General features: G+C 35.5%; 2 pseudogenes; both read left to right on the forward strand.

Moving 5' to 3' along the window:
• Nucleotides 1-13,805: 13,805 nt before the first annotated feature.
• Nucleotides 13,806-16,890, forward strand: LOC114222940 (acidic leucine-rich nuclear phosphoprotein 32 family member B-like; annotated as a pseudogene).
• Nucleotides 16,891-17,710: 820 nt separating this feature from the next.
• Nucleotides 17,711-19,135, forward strand: LOC114223844 (elongation factor 1-alpha 1 pseudogene; annotated as a pseudogene).
• The last annotated feature ends 208 nt before the right edge of the window (nucleotides 19,136-19,343 follow it).

Below are 19,343 nucleotides of genomic sequence, written 5' to 3' on the forward strand. Positions count from 1 at the left end.
TTGCCCATTAAGTATGATGGTAGTTATTTGTTTTTTCTAGATTTTTTTAAATCAAATTGAGGAAATTCCTCTTTTTCTAATTTCCTAAGAGTTTTTATCATGCATGGGTATTGGGTTTATCAATGATTTTTGTTCATGAATTGATATGATTATATGATTTTTCTTCTTTAGTCTGTTGATATGATGGATTGCATTGCTTGATTGCTGAATGTTGAACTTAGCTTGCTTATGGGGAATAAATCTTAGTTGGCCTTGATATATAATTCTTCTTATATGTTGTTGGATTCAGTTTGCTAATATTTTGTTGAGGATTTTTGTGTCTTCTTTTCTTTTTTTCTTTTTTTTCTTTTTTTAAAATTTTTTTGTGTCTATTTTTAAGACACATTCTGTTCTGTATTAGGATAATGCTGCTCTCACAGAATGAATTATAAAGTGGTCCCTTTGCTTCTAATTTCTGGAAAAGATTGTGGAGATTGGTATTGTTTTCCCTTGAGATGTTTGGTAGAATTCAACAATGAAAGCATCCAGGCCTGGTACTTTATATTTTTGAAGGTTATTAATTATTGATTGAATTTCCTTAATAGGTATAGTGAAATCAAGTTATATACTTTTTCCTAAGAATTTTGTTAGTTTTGTCTTTCAAGGAATTGGCCCATTTCATGTAAATGATAAAATTTGTGGTCATAGAGTTATTTGTAGTATTCCTTAAATTGTCTATGGGCTAAGTAGTCATGACTCCACTTTCATTTCTGATATTGGCAATTTTGTCTTCTTTTCTTTTTCTTGATTAACCTGGCTAGTGTTTTATGAATTTTATATGTCTTCACAAAGGACCAGCTTTTGTGCTTGCTCTTATTTTTGTTTTTCACAACCTTCTAATAGCTCTTTATTATCTTTAATTTTCTACCTTTCCTTATTTTCTTCTTTTATATTTAGATTATATAATGAATGATAAGAAATGTTTCACTAGATCAGTATTACTGAAGATAAGCCATATTTTACAAAGGAGATCCATGAAATGTGCTCTATCGTCTCAGCAGCAAAAGTCAATTTCTATGTATTTTCAATGCAGCAAACTTCACAGTGTGATTTTATACACAAAATTTCATTCCCGGCCTTTTCTTGCGGCTATTTCTTTTCTTTTACCCTATTGTCTACATTTTATTCCAATTATATTTTATTTGGCTGTATTTTATGTAGGAAGAAGAAACATTTGCACAATAAATCAATGCACACATAGACAAATGCTAGAACAATGCATACATAGATAAATGCTGGTTGTTGATGACTCACTCCATATCCGCTCAATCTTCTGAGCTCACATGCAGCTGCAGTAGACAGTTCCACATATCAAGTTTTTGTATCCTTCCTGTTTCTTTCCTGCTCAGGCCATATGACCTGGTAGATACAATGCTTTGGAATCTCTTGGAATCTTTAAATAAAATAGTCATATAGACTATTTAGATTCCCACAGACATAATAGACCTTTCACATTCTGGAGGAAGGCAGTGTCTTTTGCAGCAAAGAATTACTGTCAAAAGTAGCTTCTAAACTTGCATTAGACTCTGGTAGAGACTGAGTGATGAATCATGGGACAGTAAGGCTATGTGAGTGGTCCTACTCATCAAGGGATGGGTATTATTAGATCTACTAAGTCACAAAGTTGAGCAGAAGCAGCACTGATCCAGTATGGAAATGAGTTATTCAGAACCTGATTGCAGTTTAGTCCAGAGATACAATTAAGTTTTATGAACAGGTAAACTTTTTCTGTTTTCAACAAAGCCTTATTCTTTGTCCATACCTATGAATATTCCTCAAAGCTAAGTTTGGAAGAAATTAGTATCTGGTTCACAGATGGGTCAGCTCAATATGTTGATGCAAGCTGAAAATGGACTGCCAATGAGCCATAGCTACATTCATGTATAGCTATAAGGATAGTTGGGGAATCTTCTCAACAGTCTACGCTGTGAGTAGTACACATGTTTATATCACCTTAATATCGTGAGAGAACTTACTAGAGGTAAGGGCAGACTCAAAATCTTGAGGAGTGGTAAATTGGTTTGTTGGTCAGAAATCTGGAGAAGCATATTGATGGATAGGAGTGAGCACATGTGCAGATTTTTTGGGGGTCTCATATTAAAACCTCAATCAAAAGAGACACTTCATGACCAGGTGAATAAGATGACTCATGTAGGTCAGACAGGCTCTGTCCTCAGCCACCCCAGTATTTGTGCAATAGGCCCATGAATTAAGTAGACATAGTTACAGAGGTTAAGTATAGCCTAGGCATGAGCTCAATAACATGGGGCCCCTTTCACTGAGACTGGTTTGTCTACTGCCCTTGCTGAATGCCTGATTGATGCTGAGTTTGTTTGTTTGTTTTAAGATTTTATTTATCCATTTGACAGGCAGAGAGAGAGAGAGAGCGAGCACAAGAGGAAGGGAGAGGGAGAGAGAAGCAGACTCCTCACTGAGCAGGGAACCCGATGTGGGGCTCGATCCCAGGACCCTGAGATCATGACCTGAGCCAAAGGCAGATGCTTAAACATCTGAGCTACCCAGATGCCCTGATGTTGAGTTTTTGATATGGTACCACTCAGTGATAAGTTGATTGCCTAAGTAAGTTCCTCTTACATGGAGGGAACAGTGATTTATCAGCCCCGAGATTTGAATTGTATTCTGGCAGTAGATTTGTTACCTCTGCCCTCAGTGCTTTTTTGGCATCTCTATCCTAAGACTTTCAGAGTTTTTTTTATTTACTTACATGGATTCCTGCTAGAATTGTATTGGACCAAGGGATGTTTTTCAAGTAAAGAGGGCTTGAAAATGAGCATATAATTATGGGATCCTTGGGCTCTATCATATGTTATATCATTGAGTAGCTGCTGTCCTGAAAGAATGGAAATATCTTTTTAAAATTTTTTTTTATTTTATTATGTTATATTAATCACCATACATTACATCATTAGTTTATTTTTTTTTAAAAAAACACACCTAAGGCACTATTTTGAGAATGATATTTTGCAAGGTTGGTGTCCTATTATTTAAGATATCCTACATAATTTGAACTAATAACTGTTGAATATGCTGTGTTTCTGACAGATAGATTAAATGAGTCTAGGAAACAAGAGGTGGAAAGAGGAGTAGAACTTGTCCTTGTTTAACTAAGTGACCCACTTGGGAACTATGTAATTTTTATAATTCTTATCTCCAGAATTTTGATCTTTAAAGAATTAAAATTCTTGTCTTCAAGGGAGTACAATTCCATCACAGCCTCAGTAAAATTCTGATGAACTTGGAGCTATTTTTATCTTGCGATTTTGGGTTCCTAATACTAATAGACAAGCAAGCAAAAAAGGAGTTACTATAGTGGGTTGGGGAAATTGACCATAATCATCATGAGAAGCTAGTGTTCTTGTGACATAATGGGATCCAAGAAGAATGTGTCTGAAACAAAAGATTCATGAAGGGAAATCTTGGTGCTTTTATATGTGATAATAAATATACATAAGCTATTACATCAGCTATATCCTAATAAGGGCAAGGTAAATAAGGACTCACATATCACTGATAAAGTTTTGATGACACCTCCCAGAAAGAGATGTAAACCTGTGGAAATGTTGGCTGAAGGTAAGGGAAATCTAGAAAGGGTGGTGGAGAAGAAAGATGATGCATCTTGGCTGTGGTTTTGAGATTGTGGCTTTTAACACTGAACCTCCCATTTTAAAAATTTTTATTTACTTATTTAAAAGATGTTATTTATTTGACAGAGAGAGAGAGTGAGAACAAACAAGGGGAGCAGCAGAAGGAAGGGAGAAGCAGGTTTTCCGCTAAGCAGGGAGCCCGATGCAGGGCTTGATCCCAGGACCCTGGGATCATGACCTGAGCCAAAGGCAGATGCTTAAACAATTGAGCCACCCAGGCACCCCATTAAACCTCTCATTTTAAGGGTTTTTTTTACAGACTCTGCTTGGTCACCATCCTTAAGTGCAAATAATGGAGCTGACTCATTGTGGGGTACAGCAAGTTTTGACGAGTATAAAAGACTTGACAGTGATACATTTCCCAGTCGTTAGACTGGGGATGCAATAAATGGTTCCTTCTACAATGTAATTTTCGTCTTCAGAACTTCTCAGTATTCTCCAAGAAATAGGATGCAAGCATATGGAACTATAGAACTTGCCTGTTAAAAAGGAATCATCTGTTAGCTAAGACAGGAAAGGGGCATAATATTGTATATGTTTCTTGTCAAATAGCTATAAATATAATCTCTATAATTTTCATTTAGAAAATATTTTTGAATAAATATTCCAAAATCCCATGGCCGAATACTTTTGCACAAAATAATGGCCTCTATTATGTATCATGAATACTATTACATAAGGAGCTAAATAAATAGTGGATGTAAAACCAAATTGATGGTGACTCAAAAGAATGATTTGTGACCAAAACCAGCAAATGCTTTTTAACTTGAAATTGAGTGATTCCCTGTTAAATAAGCATAATAGGTTTCTGCTATACATTATCTCTGACTAGTCAAAATATAAATCTGAGTACGGCTTATGATTTGCTTGGCTTACTTTTAATCTATTAATTAAACATTGTCTAATCTGTGAAATATAGGACACTTTTGGCAGCTGTGCCCCACAGGATTTAATTCCTGAAATGACTAAATTCCAAACTACTAGCCATCCAATTAATTGTGTTAAGCACTAATCAGACGCTCCACAGATTTCTCTGGTTTCATCCCATTTCCAAAAACAGAAATTGTAATGCAGATATTTATGTATGTATACACAAACTATGAACCTAATCTTTGCAAAGGCCAATCAAGTGAGAAAAAAAAAACTCAAATTTTTGACAATTACACCTGGATTTATTTTAAATTCTTGGTCTTTTTCAAACTTTAATTAACTCCAAATGTACTTATCGTCTCTGGCAGTCCTTTAGCAGTTATGACTTTTTCAAATATTTTGGTTTTACTTCATTTGGCATGTGATATTTGACTAAGAACTCTGATATTAATTTATATGTTAAATATTAGCAAATCTAAATTTCTTTATTCATTTTTTGGTGAAAATAAATGTAAATATAAGTTTTAGTATTCTATTTCTTTGTTTCATTTGCTCCTCTAGTAGTATATAAACTAGGATTTAAGAACTCTACGATATATAAAATTGCTCACAATATAGAAGATAATTATATTCTTTACATAAATAGAACTTGAAAAATAATAACTCTAAGTGAAAGCTTCCATTACAAAATGTACATTTATTATTAAATTGTTCAATACAAGAAAATGTGCTAAAGCCATAATATATAAGAATGTGAGTATAAGAAGCCTAGACTTTTTTATAAACAGTTTCTGGCTGCTAGAACTTAGTTTTGCTATTTTTCAGTAATTTTAACTGACATTATCTGTACAAGTTGACAAATTGGTCACTATAAATAAATACTAAACTGACCTGAATTCTGTAGTTAGCAGTGATGAGATTTGAAAGACATCTCTTGGAAGATATGGGAAAAACTTTTCGTATTTAAGGAGATTTGTACTCATAGAATCTACATATGAGAAAAAGGTTTATATTTACATAAAATTAAATTGTCTTGGATTAAATATAATAATAAAAACAAAAATACATGAACAGCATGTTCTTTTTACTTTCAGTTTATTGTAATCTGAACCAAGTGGAGAAAAGTGTGGCAAAATATCTATCTCTTATATGTCATAAATTAGAAAACTAAGAGAAATAAGCTTAAGGTTTTGACATTTACTCAATTTTATAACTACTTTGAGGTTTCATATGGGAGTGTCCAGATGTATGTGGGTCAGAAGGTGGAAGTCAAAAGAATTTGTTCATGGATGGCTCTAGAAACGTCTAGCATAAATGGGAAGATCTAAAACTCAACTAAAGTTTTGTAGGCCATTAATATTTGTATACAAGGGAATGACATGATATATTCTGTGATTCAGAGTCATAACTGTTGAGATTGAGCCCCTCGAGGCTGCCTAAGTTTAAACTCAAAGTACCCCCACCTCAGCTGCCATTCTCTGCTCTATCTTCTTAGCCACTTACCTCTTGCCGCTTAAGAATTATCCTGTGATGGAAAAGTAGTGTTAGGCTCATCTCAACAAGCTTCTTTCTTTTCAGGTATCTAGCTCCTCAAGTCCTAGTTTCCCCAGTATCTCTCTGATGGCTTCAAACAGAAATTTGCTTATTTGTTGGTCTATATTTTGCCCAGATTTTATTGTTGCTTGATTCTGTGAAAAAAAATATAATTTGCAAAAAGTTTCTCTATCATTATCTAGATTTTTAACTGGAAATCCTTCTATTACACTTTGACATTTATTTCTCAATAGATTATGAAATGGGCAGATATGTGTCATTTTTAGGATCCCCCAAATGTAACTTAGAAACGTAGTGATGAAAAGTATATGGAATGAGCTGAAGAAAAAAGTAGTTGGAGAAAAAATAGACAGGATTGGGCAAGATGGAGCATTTAGTCAGGTGTGAAAAACAAGGTTCCTGGCACCTTGGTAAGATATAAGAGCTGTATATTGTAGATTGAGTTATACTCATATTAAGGTAAATTTAATGGTCTAAAATACCTGTAATATAATAGCTTTCCATGCTAGGTTAAAAAAATATACTTTCTATATAAATAAAATTCATTCTGTATGTAAAATTCGAATATGTTGGGCACCTGGGTGACTCAGTTGGTTAAGCAACTGCCTTCGGCTCAGGTCATGATCCCAGGGTCCTGGGATCGAGTCCCACCTCAGGCTCCATGTCAGCAGGGAGTCTGCTTCTCTTTCTCCCTCTGCTCCTCCTCCCCACTTGTGCCCTCTCTCTTTTTCTCTCTCTCAAATAAATAAAATCTTAAAAAACTGAATTTGTTATATACATTAAGTATTTCAGTATTTAAAAGTATTTCATGAGGTACCAAAATCATGTTAGAACTCAATCACCAAAGGGGGAGAAAGAATCAGAACCTTTTTATTAAGATTTTATTTATTTTTATTATTTATTTGAGAGAGGAGAGAGAGAGAGAGAGAGAGCAGGGGGTGGGCAGCAGAGGAAGAGGGACAAGCAGATTACATGCTGAGTACAGAGCCCGAGGTGGGGCTTGATCCCACCACCCTGAGATCATGACCTGAGCCAAAATCAAGAGTCCAATGCTTAACCAACCGAGCCACCCAGGCACCCCCAAACCAGGACCTTCTTAAGGGCAATGATATTCATCTCCCAGCAAGGTTAGTGTTGAGATGCTTGATATAGTTGTCACTTTGGTCTGTGCTGGCCTCACAAAAATCATGATGTCCTACAACCCTTGCATAGGATATGTCGAATGAACATTAATCCATGTCCTTAAATTTTGGAATACTTTGTTATTAATTTAATTGGATTTTTAAACAATACTTCTCATAGCATTTATATTATTGATTCAATAATTTATTGGAAATAATTAACTGTATGAGTCACTGGACACTTGTTATAGTTGTTGCTGCTGAAAACGCAGGAAAGAAAACATAAGCAGTCCTTGGTTTGAGCTCAAAATTTTGTATATGTCTTCAAATACAAGATTATTCTCATCTACAAGTTTTGACTCTGTAAGTGACTAAAAAATACAGAGAGTCGTGATATCCTAAAAGATTTCCAAAGTTTTGATGGGAAGTAAGAGTAGCCAGGAAAAAAAAAATGTTCACACTAATGAAGCAAAATGTTTTGTACATTTTTCAGCTCTCAATTTGTATCCCATATTATTATAAGAGTGTGTTACTTTAGAATTAGGTATGTTATTAAACATTGTCAAGCTCAACCTTCTTATTTCATAAAATATTGCATCTGGTATTTCAAGGAAGGCTTGTGAAAATCCTCATTTACTCAGCATGTGGTATAGAGAGCTCTGTTTTAGAAAGCTTTCCAAAAACATATGGTTTGGTACCGATGTCTAAAAATAGCAATATGCCTCATATCCCCTTGCTTATTGGTTATATTATCTCTCTTACGTCTGGTTATTTTCCTGCAAGTCTGAGCATTCAAGAAATACTGTTCTATTTCCTTATAGATACTATGTTGAAAAACTGACATAATGCAGCCCAGCAAAACTAATTGTATGATTGTCAATTCACATAGGATAGAGCTACTATTTCTCACTATTCCAGATGCCTTCTCTGGGTCACCAAGGACTCCTTTGTCCCCAGCTTCCTGTTTAAAGTTAATCCCATTTTAGAGGCTGAGGATATTAGAAGGCAATTTCCAGATATTGAGGATTTCACACTTGAACTAATTTACCAACATGAGTTGGAGGATAGCTTGTTTAAATGGAGGAAAACTCCAAATCTTCCTTTGTATAAACCTACACTGTGGATCCTCATATCCTAGTGTGAAACATCAGAAGTGATGTTAAACATCAGAATTGATATAGGGCAAACCTGAAGATTGACCCAACCATTTCTGTCATCATTTATAGTTATATATTTAAAATTCAGCTACATACATATATAAATATATGTCATATATTTATAGCTATATATTTATAAATATAAACATATAAAATAAATATTCATCTACTCATCTATTATCTATCTATCTGTCTATCATTTCCCTGTACCTGCTGAATTTAATCACTTAGGAGTACATAACAGAGGGCAATCCTCAGGTAAGAGTCATGTGGAACAAACCAGCACAAACATGGTGAGATAAGATATTTTAAGATAAGAAAGATTAAAGCAGAAAGTTGAAGACAAAGATACATGTTTAAGTCACTGTGGAGAAAAAAAAAAGTGTAGGAAGACTTTGATCAATGATAGTGATGAAAAAATGAGTAACGTCAATCAGAAACACCCAAAGCACTTTATAAGCCTGGAAAAATAAATTACTGAAGCCTGGGCAATTCGGATCAGAAGCATGAAAGTGCTAATAGGTATAAATTTAAAAGCAACATCGGTCAGTCCAGTTATTTTCTGATATTGCAAACATCTTATCTTTACATTTGAAATGGTGATCAAAAAGTACTTCAATCAATATAAATGAAAAAGCAAGACTGGTAAATCTATTCATTTTCTAGTGATACACTAATTTCATTTTTCTCATTTCCAATGATGACCAAAAATACATTGAGAATTAAATTATTTTTACAGATGAGAAAGTTTGTATACATCTGTTTATCATTTGAAGCTATTGAAAGCAATCATGTAATTTTCAGAAGTTCTAGTATTTCCAAAAAAGTAAAATAATGTTAAGTAATAAAATTCTTTATTACTTTTAAAGCACTATTATTGGTGGTAAAAACATCTATGTAAGTAAATATATGGAGGGCTGATATTTTTGAACATTTATTGTACATAAGGAACTGTTTAAGGGCTTTGTGTGTTTCATCCTATGGACAGCTCTAATAAAGTAGGTAATATTATATTCTGCCAATTTTATAGATTTAAAATCTTAGGCTCCTAATATATTATTTGTCAAAGGACACACACTAGTAAGTAGTGAAGCGAACATGCATACCTAGGGAGCCTGGCTCTAGGGTTCAAGCTCTAATCTATCTATCTGTCTATCTATCTATCATCTACCTGTATATCTGTTTATCTATCTATCCACCCATGTATCTATCATGTATCTGTTCTCTCTCTCTCTTTCTCTCTATTATGTAAACCAGCTTAAGCAGAGAGCAGTGGTAGAGTAGTTTGCTGAAATTCTCACAACCCAAATCTCTCCCAATGTGAAAAAAGAAATAATTGTCATTTCTACAATTCATTATGCACTGACAACTACACAAGAGAAACTCAAGCTAAAGTTTAGAAACTTAGGTAATGTGGAAATAAATATGAAAATAGAATTTAGAAACGACAATCAGATATTACAGGAAGAGAGATGTTAACTTGAGCTAATTCATTCAGTTCTTAGAATTTTAGAAACAAACTGATCAGGATTATGATTAGCCAGATTAGCCATTGCCCGGATGATCCCATCTAGGTCAGGGTTTCTCAACCTCGACATTATTGGCGTTTTGACACAAATTACTATTCTTCCCCAATGTGATATCTAAACATGTCTTCAGACAGTGCTGGGTATTACATGGAGAGGCAAAATTGCCTTTGAGAGCCAATGATCTAAAATGCTGGGTGGAATGCCCATGTTTGACAACACCTTGGTGAAGTTTGCTAACATCTGGGAGATTTATAATTACTCAGCCCTTTGACAGAAACTCTATAAGTCTGACACAGTCACCCATTTACAAAAAGATCACTTGTAGTGACAATCACACCTTTTAAATGATACAATTTGTTTTGCCCACATAATTGAGAGTTAACTGGCTGTGGTAATTGGTCCAATTGGACATGAATGTGTCCTCAGAAAAAGAAAAATTAAAGTGCTTTCATGTCTGTGAAAATTCCCTCTGAGTATGAGAGTGATGAATAATACATACAAGGTAAAACATACTCTGACTCTGGTTCACAGACCTGAGATCCAAAGAGAGGCACAGCACTATTACAAACTTGCTAATTATCAAACTCAAATCATTTAAGCTTTAGGCCTTAAATAGACCAAAACATTAACTATTAGGCATTAATGACATAAAATTTAACAGGCTGGGAGCTAACAAAAAGTAACAAAAGAATCCATTAAAAAAGAAGGAAGTGAATTTTGAAAGGTATTTTGGCTATGAGTTATTTTTTAGAATTAATTTATATTGCGTGGCAACTTGGATCTTTAAGAACAGTCTTTAAAATAAGACTTAAATTTAATATATGATTTTGTTATTAAATTCTATGTAAGACTAACCAGATGTGGTTCCTAACCTGTAAGACCCTGCAGTTTTTAAGATCTTGGCATTTGTATTAGACATTTAAAAATGTTTTTTTAAATTATATATTATATTCAAACCCATTATCATCTATGTACCCAGATGATATGATGGCAAGTAATACAAGAAAATTAAGGAAGAAAAGCATATTTTATTTTAAAAATGCAATCCAAACAATAGTGTTTGAATAGAATTGAATAGAGTTTGAACTGTTTTTGAATTGTAAAAATGTCTTCTAAGTTCCATCTCTGTTACTTCTAAGATATGTGACTTTGAATGACTCACCAAATAATCTTCTGTAAATTGGTGATAATATTTGTCCAATGTATTTCACAAGGTTATTTTGAAAATCGTATTAAATGTATAAGAAATCACTAAATCTGTATGAGAATATGTGTAAGAATGAACTAAATCACACTGTCAATTGTAAAACTGATTAGTCTTTTTAGGGCATTTATTTCTTATAGAATCTGTCTAGGGGCACCTGGGTGGCCAGTTGTTTGAGTGTCTGACTCTTGGTTTCTGCTCAGATCATGATCTCTGTTTCTGGGATCCACGCTACCAGGCTCTACACTCAACAGGGAGTCTGCTTCTCCTCCTCTCCCTCTGCCTCTCCCCCCACTTGTGTGTTTCTCTCTCTCTCTCTCTCTCTCAAATAAATAAATAAGTAAATCTTAAAAAAATAATCTGTCCAAAACAATTCAGTTGCCCCATGAAAATGAATTAAAAATAATTATTGGTGATCATTCATATCTCAAGGACAATAGGATTTCAAATCAAAATGCAGGAAGATAGTGAAGTTCCGTTTATGATTTGCACAAAGATTGACGTCAGTCATTTTATAATGAAAGAATGTATATATATATATATATATATATGTCACAACGGCATATATATATATGTATGGCCATGTTTGGTGAGTGAATGTCTTGTTAATGTTTTCACATTTTTGGGTAGCTGTTTTATTTGCATATTGCACAATTTTATAGAGATTTATTATTATAATTAAAAATTTTTGATGTGCACCTTTATGTGAATGTGACAGAAGAGTAAGTGAGGGACTTTCAGTCTTTGGTTTTATATGTTTTATTTTTCCAGACTTGACATCTTTTACTCAAATAATACATTTTTTAATATGTCAATGATTTTCCTATTATGCTAGGGATTTGAGATCTCTGAGAAAGTTTCACTTTATCATTTTGAACAATTTCTTCCCCATTTTGCATAGAGTCTACCAATGCCAACAGTTGTTGATGTCTCTAGAAACAGATGGTTTGTGGGAGGATTGTTGAGTGAGATATTCTGCATCATGGTCCCAAGACTGCACAGTTGCTGTTGGAAAGGTTACAGAAATGACAACTGGTATAAGAGAAGTTGCAAACCAGAGAGTGAAAATAGCCAGACAACTGTATGGAGACTATCCAAATTAAAAGACTTTTTGATGAAATTTTGACATTTCTTACAGAATAAAATGCAGCGATTGCAGGAAGTTTGGATGGTATTAAGGTAGTTGACATATTGGCAATGCTTTTCTTATCTATTCTTTAACAAGTTTCACAGTTCACCCTGAGGATGATGACTATGTGGGAGACTCTTTCTATAGCAGGATTTTTTTTTAATGTCCTTGGGTTAGAGATAATGGATTTGTTCATTCCCTTTTGCACATCGTGTCCCTAGTTAAACTAAAGGTATTTTTCTTTCATTCAAGAAATTGAATGGTTAAGGAAACATTAAATTATTCTCCACCACTTAATTAACTGAGACATTCTTTATCGGAGAGGAGTAGGATTTGGAAAATAAGATAATAGTGTGACCCTTGAGTTAAAGTAGCTATTCCAAATATGGGGAATTTAGGTTTGAGTTAAGAACACATATGGGACACATTTCTGGGCTTCCCCGTGTTCAGTAGCATCTCTCATGAACGTGTTTTAAGTAAGTCTCTTTCAAATGTCAGCTTAGTACATGTTAACCTGGAGGTGTCAATGGATATGGCTTGATTTTTTTTAACTTTTTTTCCCTTATTTACATCCTATTCTTGCTCCCATCAATAAAAGTACAGTGAATTAAATTGTTAGCAGCTCCCTTCAAATATCTGAGTATTTAAGAGTAGAAGAAAGTACACGGTAAGCATACTATTTAATTATCTTATTAAATATGTATTGTTTCTATTATATGATATCAACTGAATTATACTAACTTAGATTTCAATGTGCAGTAGTGGTATTTGGATCAGCACATTTACTTAAAAACAATAAATGAGGGTTCATACAGATGCTATCACTAACAACATAGCCTAACCAGGATTAGGAAGCCCCACCCCGTCTTTCCCACTTCCTCCTTCCTGTCCTCTATTTTTTGTATCACCTGTCCTTCTTTCTTTTTCCTTTTCTTGTGATGAAGACTTTTAAGATTTACTCTTTTAGCAACTTTCAAATATGCAATACATTAGCATTCACTATAATCCCCAAGCTGTACATTACATCTCCATGATTTATTTATTTCATAACTAGAAATTGTACCTCTTCACACCCTTCAATCATTTTGCCCACCCCCACCTTGCCTCTGGCAACCAGTAAATTATTTTCTGTATCTGTGAGCTTGTTTTGTTTATTTTTTGTTTGTTTTAGCTTCCACATTCAAGTGAGATCATATGGTATTTGTCTTTTTCTGTCTGACGTACTTCGTTTAGCATAATGTCCTCAAGGTCTATCTATGTTATCACAATGGCAAGATTTCATTCTTTTTTTGTGGCTGAATAGTATTCCACCTGTGTGTATGTGTCTGTGTGTGTGTGTGTGTGTGTGTGTGTGTGTGTACCATGTCTTCTTTATCCATTCATCCATTGATGGACACTTAGTCCTTTCTTTCTAATAACCTCAAAAGACAGGGCCAACACCATGATATGTACTGAAATTTGAAACACATAGATTCAACATATGAAAGAACTAAACAACAACAACATTCCTCCTCCAAAAAACCCCCCAAAATCCGTAATGGGTCCCTGGTCATACACAGCCTGGGAACGTGTTGGAGAACCGGTAGTCTATAGACATCAACTGTTTCAGTCAGTACAAGATGCTTTTAAACACCTGTCAGATCATCAATTGATTGGTTTCCTTCAGGAAGTTATAAATGGGAATTTCTGCTCCACCATCCCTGCTTCACCCACAGTGGATTTAAACAGACTGGCCAACGTGATGGAGGTTATAATATATGTTGGCAGAAATTCTACTTGAGTTTCTCATGAGATTTTAGTTTGGGCCATTTCATTTATAGCAGACTTTCAAAATTTTCTTCTCCACATATCTCTATGTTAATTTAGGACAGATACACAAAATCACAATGAAGTAAAAGAAGCAAGTGAGAGGGAGGACTTTATTTTGTTTTGTTTTTAAATAAATAGACTTTATTTCTTAGAATACTTTTAGGTTTATACAAAATGGAATAGAAAGTATGGAGAGTTTCCATTTATTGCCTCTCCTCACCCTGCCACATCCTGCCACTCCATCTAATTTCTTCTAACATTAACATCTTGCATTGGTGTGGTACTTTTGTTACAGTTGATGAATTATTATCGGCATATTACTACCAACTAAAGTCCATTGTTTACATTAGGGTTCACTCTTTGTGTTATACATATCTAGGGATTTTGCCAAATGTATAAAGTCATGTATCTACCATTATGTTATCATACAGAATCATTTCACTGCACTAAAAATCCATTGTACTCTATCTATTCATTCCTTCTCCATGATCCTCAGCCCCTGGAAATCACTGACAATTTTTTTGTCTCAACAGTTTGCCTTTCTAAAGAAAATATTTTAATTCAAATACCTTTTTATGTTAAATGATTCTTTTTCCTGAAGTATATTTCAATTTTGCGTAGAAATGGCACATAGTTCAAAAACTTATACAATGAATGCATTTGGGAGGACCAGTCATGTTAACATTTGCTTAGGACTTAAATGTGGGAATTTGTGTGGCTAATTTATTTTAAAAAATAGAAAATATGGACTAATGATGATAATATAGACATAAGCTTAATTGTAGCAATTTAAAAATCTTTGTCTCCAGGAAATGCTTTCATTTTGTTGGTTGTTTTTGACTGATTCTTTAATAATCCAGATATAACCTACAGTGGCAAAGGCTGTTTCTAACCTAAATGTAATAATTGCTACATTTAGTTTATGGTGGATCCATTTGGAAAATCAATAGTGATCAGAGAAGAGGAGATTGGGGCCAAAGAGTTAAGTGGCAGATGGTCACAAAATAGTTCCTTTACAGTACTGAATGACCGAGCAAAGTGACAAACAGCCGTCAGAAGCAGGATTTTTTAGATGGGAAACCAGGAATGTGATGCTGTTTCAAACTCACAACTGATTGCTTCTTTATCAAATAACTTCTAATAATTCTCTAAAGAATTTTTAAACCTCTTAAAATTCCCTTAAATATTATACCAAGGGAAGGAGGCTATTTTTGCACAGGCAGAGCTTCCAAGAATGATAGTTTGGCAAGCGAAGCTCTATTTCCTTACTCTACGGTACATGGTAATGTTCATTACAACTGTATTGAAATGATCCATTTGGCATAGTACTAAATCTGGTCTAATTCAAAAACGAATTCAAATTTCATAAAACCCAACAGGAAAGCTGAACATACTTTTTTCTTTTATTGACAATGGTCTTATCATACTTAAATTGCTTTTTTATTTTTATATATAATGCTTAAAGATTTGTCACCACTTCTTTTCTAAAGATTAAAAACATTTATTATGTTAGAAAATCAATTAGATATTTGCTATATCAAGGATTGAAACTCTACAAGGTTTTGCATGTTAACTGCTTGAAATTTTTCTGCTTTACAGTGCAGATGATATCTATTTACTTACTATAACATCATTAAAGTAGTCCCTGATTTTGTTAAATAATAGTGCTCAACTCCTTATGATTGTGAATCCATTTATTTAGCAGAAAATATTAAATAAAGATCACAAGAAATATTTAAAATACCCATTGGAAATTAAGATTATTATGTACTTTTTTTAAGGTGTAAATTTCAGAAACAAGATACATATATCCTATTAAATGTTAGCATTTGAAAAAAATTATGCCATTTTTTTAGATAACCACAATGTAATTCCCACACTATTATATGTTAGAAAACCCACATAAAAAAGTGAACTGGGGCTCCTGGGGCTCCGCTCAACTGCCTGCACACCGCTCCCAGGGGCCCTTGCTGTGCAGGCCGGGAAGCCTCTCTCTGTTCTGCCCCCATCATGCAAAGTTAAGTTTGAAGAGAGGGGAAGAAGGAAACATAGATATGAAGAGGAAGATCCAGCTGGGGCTGAGGAACTAGACCCCAGCAGCTGTCTGAGAACTTGTCCTGGACAATTGCAAATCATATGATGTGAAAATTGAGGGCTTAACAGCTGAATGTGTGAACTTAGAATTCCTTAGTTTAATAAATGCAGGCTTGATTTCAGTTTCAAATCTGAATTGAAATTTGAAAATTTGAAAAAGCTTGAGCTTAGTGACAATAGAATCTTTGGAGATCTGGTCATGCTAGCAGAAAAACTTCCAAATCTCACACAGCTAAACTTACATGGAAATAAACCAAAAGACTGATATCATCTTGGAGCCTTTGAAAAAGTTGGAATATCTGAAAAGCCTAGATTTAACTGTGAGGTTATGAACCTGAATGACTACTGAGAGAGTGTCTTCAAACCCCTGCCCCAATGGACCTACCTGGATAGCTATGACAGGAGGATCGGGAAGCCCCTCACTTAGATGACAAGGTGGTTGGTGTGGATAAAGAAGAGGTGGATGAAGGAGAAGATGGGGATGAGGAGGGTGAGGAGGAAGAGTTTGATGATAAAAAGGATAAAGACAAAGACAAAGATGTGGAAGGTGAAGAGGATGAAGATGAAGTCAGTGGGGAAAAAGTAGAACTTGGGCATGATGAAGTTGATGAAGGTGAAGACAATGAGGACCAAGATGCATATAAAAGTGGGGAAGAAAGAGGGAATAGAGGAAGAGAGAAACAGATGATGACAGAGAAGATGATTCAGACCCTGAATAACCTACAAAAAAAGAACTGTTCAGTTTGGTTGGACTGTTCATGTGGATTTGGTAGCTGTTTTGAAAAAAAGGTAGCTGTGATACAAACCCCAGGACACCTCGCTATCCAAAGAGCCAAAGAATCGTTCCTATGACATTCCACCCTCCTCCATTTAATCCCTCTTGGAAATTCACCATCCAGCTTGGGGACTTCACCCCAGCAAAATTGTAAGCATCGTTAGGTTTTCATGTAAGACTCTTGCAGTAGCATGGAGAGCTGTGATTGTGAGTAAACCGTCTGTGGCTATCAGTTACACCAAGACTGTAATAGCTTTTTTACTTTCTGTACAATAAAGAAGATTTGCAAATAAAATCTTAACATTTTGAAAAGAATAAAAAGTTAATTGTAATTGGAACCGAGCTGAATGGAGTTCCAAACCTAGAGTTGGAATATCTCCAAACCTGAAGCTCCTTAACATACTCAATGAAAAATAAATTTGTGTGTTTGTGTCTGTGTCTGTGTATTTAAATATATATATAGATATATAAAATGTATGTATACATCTGTGTATATCAAATGTTAATATATCTGTGTATAAAAGTGCGCACTAATTCTCCCTTATAGATTAATGTGAGATATTAGAATATTGACCACTTTAGGAATGAAATGTCTGAACAAAGATTCTTTTGACAAATGTCAATAGTATGAATATATGAATAGAAAGAGCAGACATAGGCAGTGTTTGAATAAATCAAATAAGGTTTACTCATCCAAATGATGAAGAAGTAGGTCACTATAGCAACATATACAGAGACTTTTTTGTAACGGGTTTGCCGCCAGAACACAGGTGTGGTGAAAACCACCGCTCAACCTAAACCAAAATGGGAAAGGAAAAGACACATCAACATCGTCGTCATTGGACACGTAGATTCGGGCAAGTCTAACACTACTGGTCATCTGATCTACAAATGTGATGGGATCGACAAAAGAACTGTTGAAAAATTTGAGAAGGAGGCTGCTGAGATGGGAAAGGGCTCCTTCAAGTATGCCTGCGTCTTGGATAAACTGAAAGCTGAACCTGAACATGGTATCACCATTGATATCTCCCTGTGGAAATTTGAGACCAGCAAGTATTATGTGACCATCATTGATGCCCCAGGACACAGAGACTTTACCAAAACCTGATTACAGGCACATCTCAGGCTGACTGTGCTGTCCTGATTGTTGCTCCTGGTTTTGGTGAACTTGAAGCTGGTATCTCCAAGAATGGGCAGACCCGTGAACATGCCCTTCTGGCTTACACTCTGGGTGTAAAACAACTAATTGTTGGTGTTAATAAGATGGATTCCACCGAGCCACCCTATAGCCAGAAGAGATATGAGGAAATTGTTAAGGAAGTCAGCACCTACATTAAGAAAATTGGCTACAACCCCGACATAGTAGCATTTGTGCCAATTTCTGGTTGGAATGGTGACAACATGCTGGAGCCAAGTGCTAACATGCCTCGGTTCAAGGGATGGAAAGTCACCCGTAAAGATGGCCATGCCAGTGGAACCACACTGCTTGAAGCTCTGGATTGCATTCTGCCACCAACTCGTCCAACTGACAAGCCCTTGCGTCTGCCTCTCCAGGATGTCTACAAAATTGGTGGTATTGGTACTGTCCCTGTGGGCTGAGTGGAGACTGGTGTTCTTAAACCTGGCATGGTGGTCACCTTTGCTCCAGTCAGTGTTACAGCTGAAGTAAAGTCTGTTGAAATGCACCATGAAGCTTTGAGTGAGGCTCTTCCTGGGGACAATGTGGGCTTCAATGTCAAGAATGTATCTGTCAAAGATGTTCGTTGTGGCAATGTGCCTGGTGACAGCAAAAATGACCCACCAATGGAAGCAGCTGGCTTCACGGCTCAGATGATTATCCTGAACCATCCAGGCCAAATCAGTGCTGGATATGCACCTGTGCTGGATTGTCACACGGCTCACATTGCTTGCAAGTTTGCTGAGCTGAAGGAGAAAATAGATCATCGTTCTGGAAAAAAGCTGGAAGATGGTCCCAAGTTCTTGAAATCTGGTGATGCTGCCATTGTTGATATTGTTCCTGGAAAACCTATGTGTGTTGAAAGCTTCTCTGATTATCCTCCTCTGGGCCATTTTGCTGTTTGTGACATGAGACAGACGCTTGCTGTAGGTATCATCAAAGCAGTGAACAAGAAGGCAGCTGGAGCTGGCAAGGTCACCAATCTGCCCAGAAAGCTCAGAAGGCTAAATGAATATTATCCCCAATACCTGCCAACCCCAGTCTTAATCAGTGGTGGAAGAACAGTCTCAGAACTGTTTGTGTCAGGGGTGCCTGGGTGGCTCTGTTGTTAAGCTTCTGCCTTCGGCTCAGGTCATGATCCCAGGGTCCTGGGATCGAGCCCCACATCAGGCTCCCTGCTCCGCGGGAAGCCTGCTTCTCCCTCTTCCACTCCCCCTGCT

This window comes from Eumetopias jubatus, unplaced genomic scaffold (assembly GCF_037043125.1).
Source record: "Eumetopias jubatus isolate StellerSeaLion01/CBP00866 unplaced genomic scaffold, mEumJub1_p1.0 scaffold_3, whole genome shotgun sequence".
In the NCBI taxonomy this organism is placed as follows: Eukaryota; Metazoa; Chordata; class Mammalia; order Carnivora; family Otariidae; genus Eumetopias; species Eumetopias jubatus.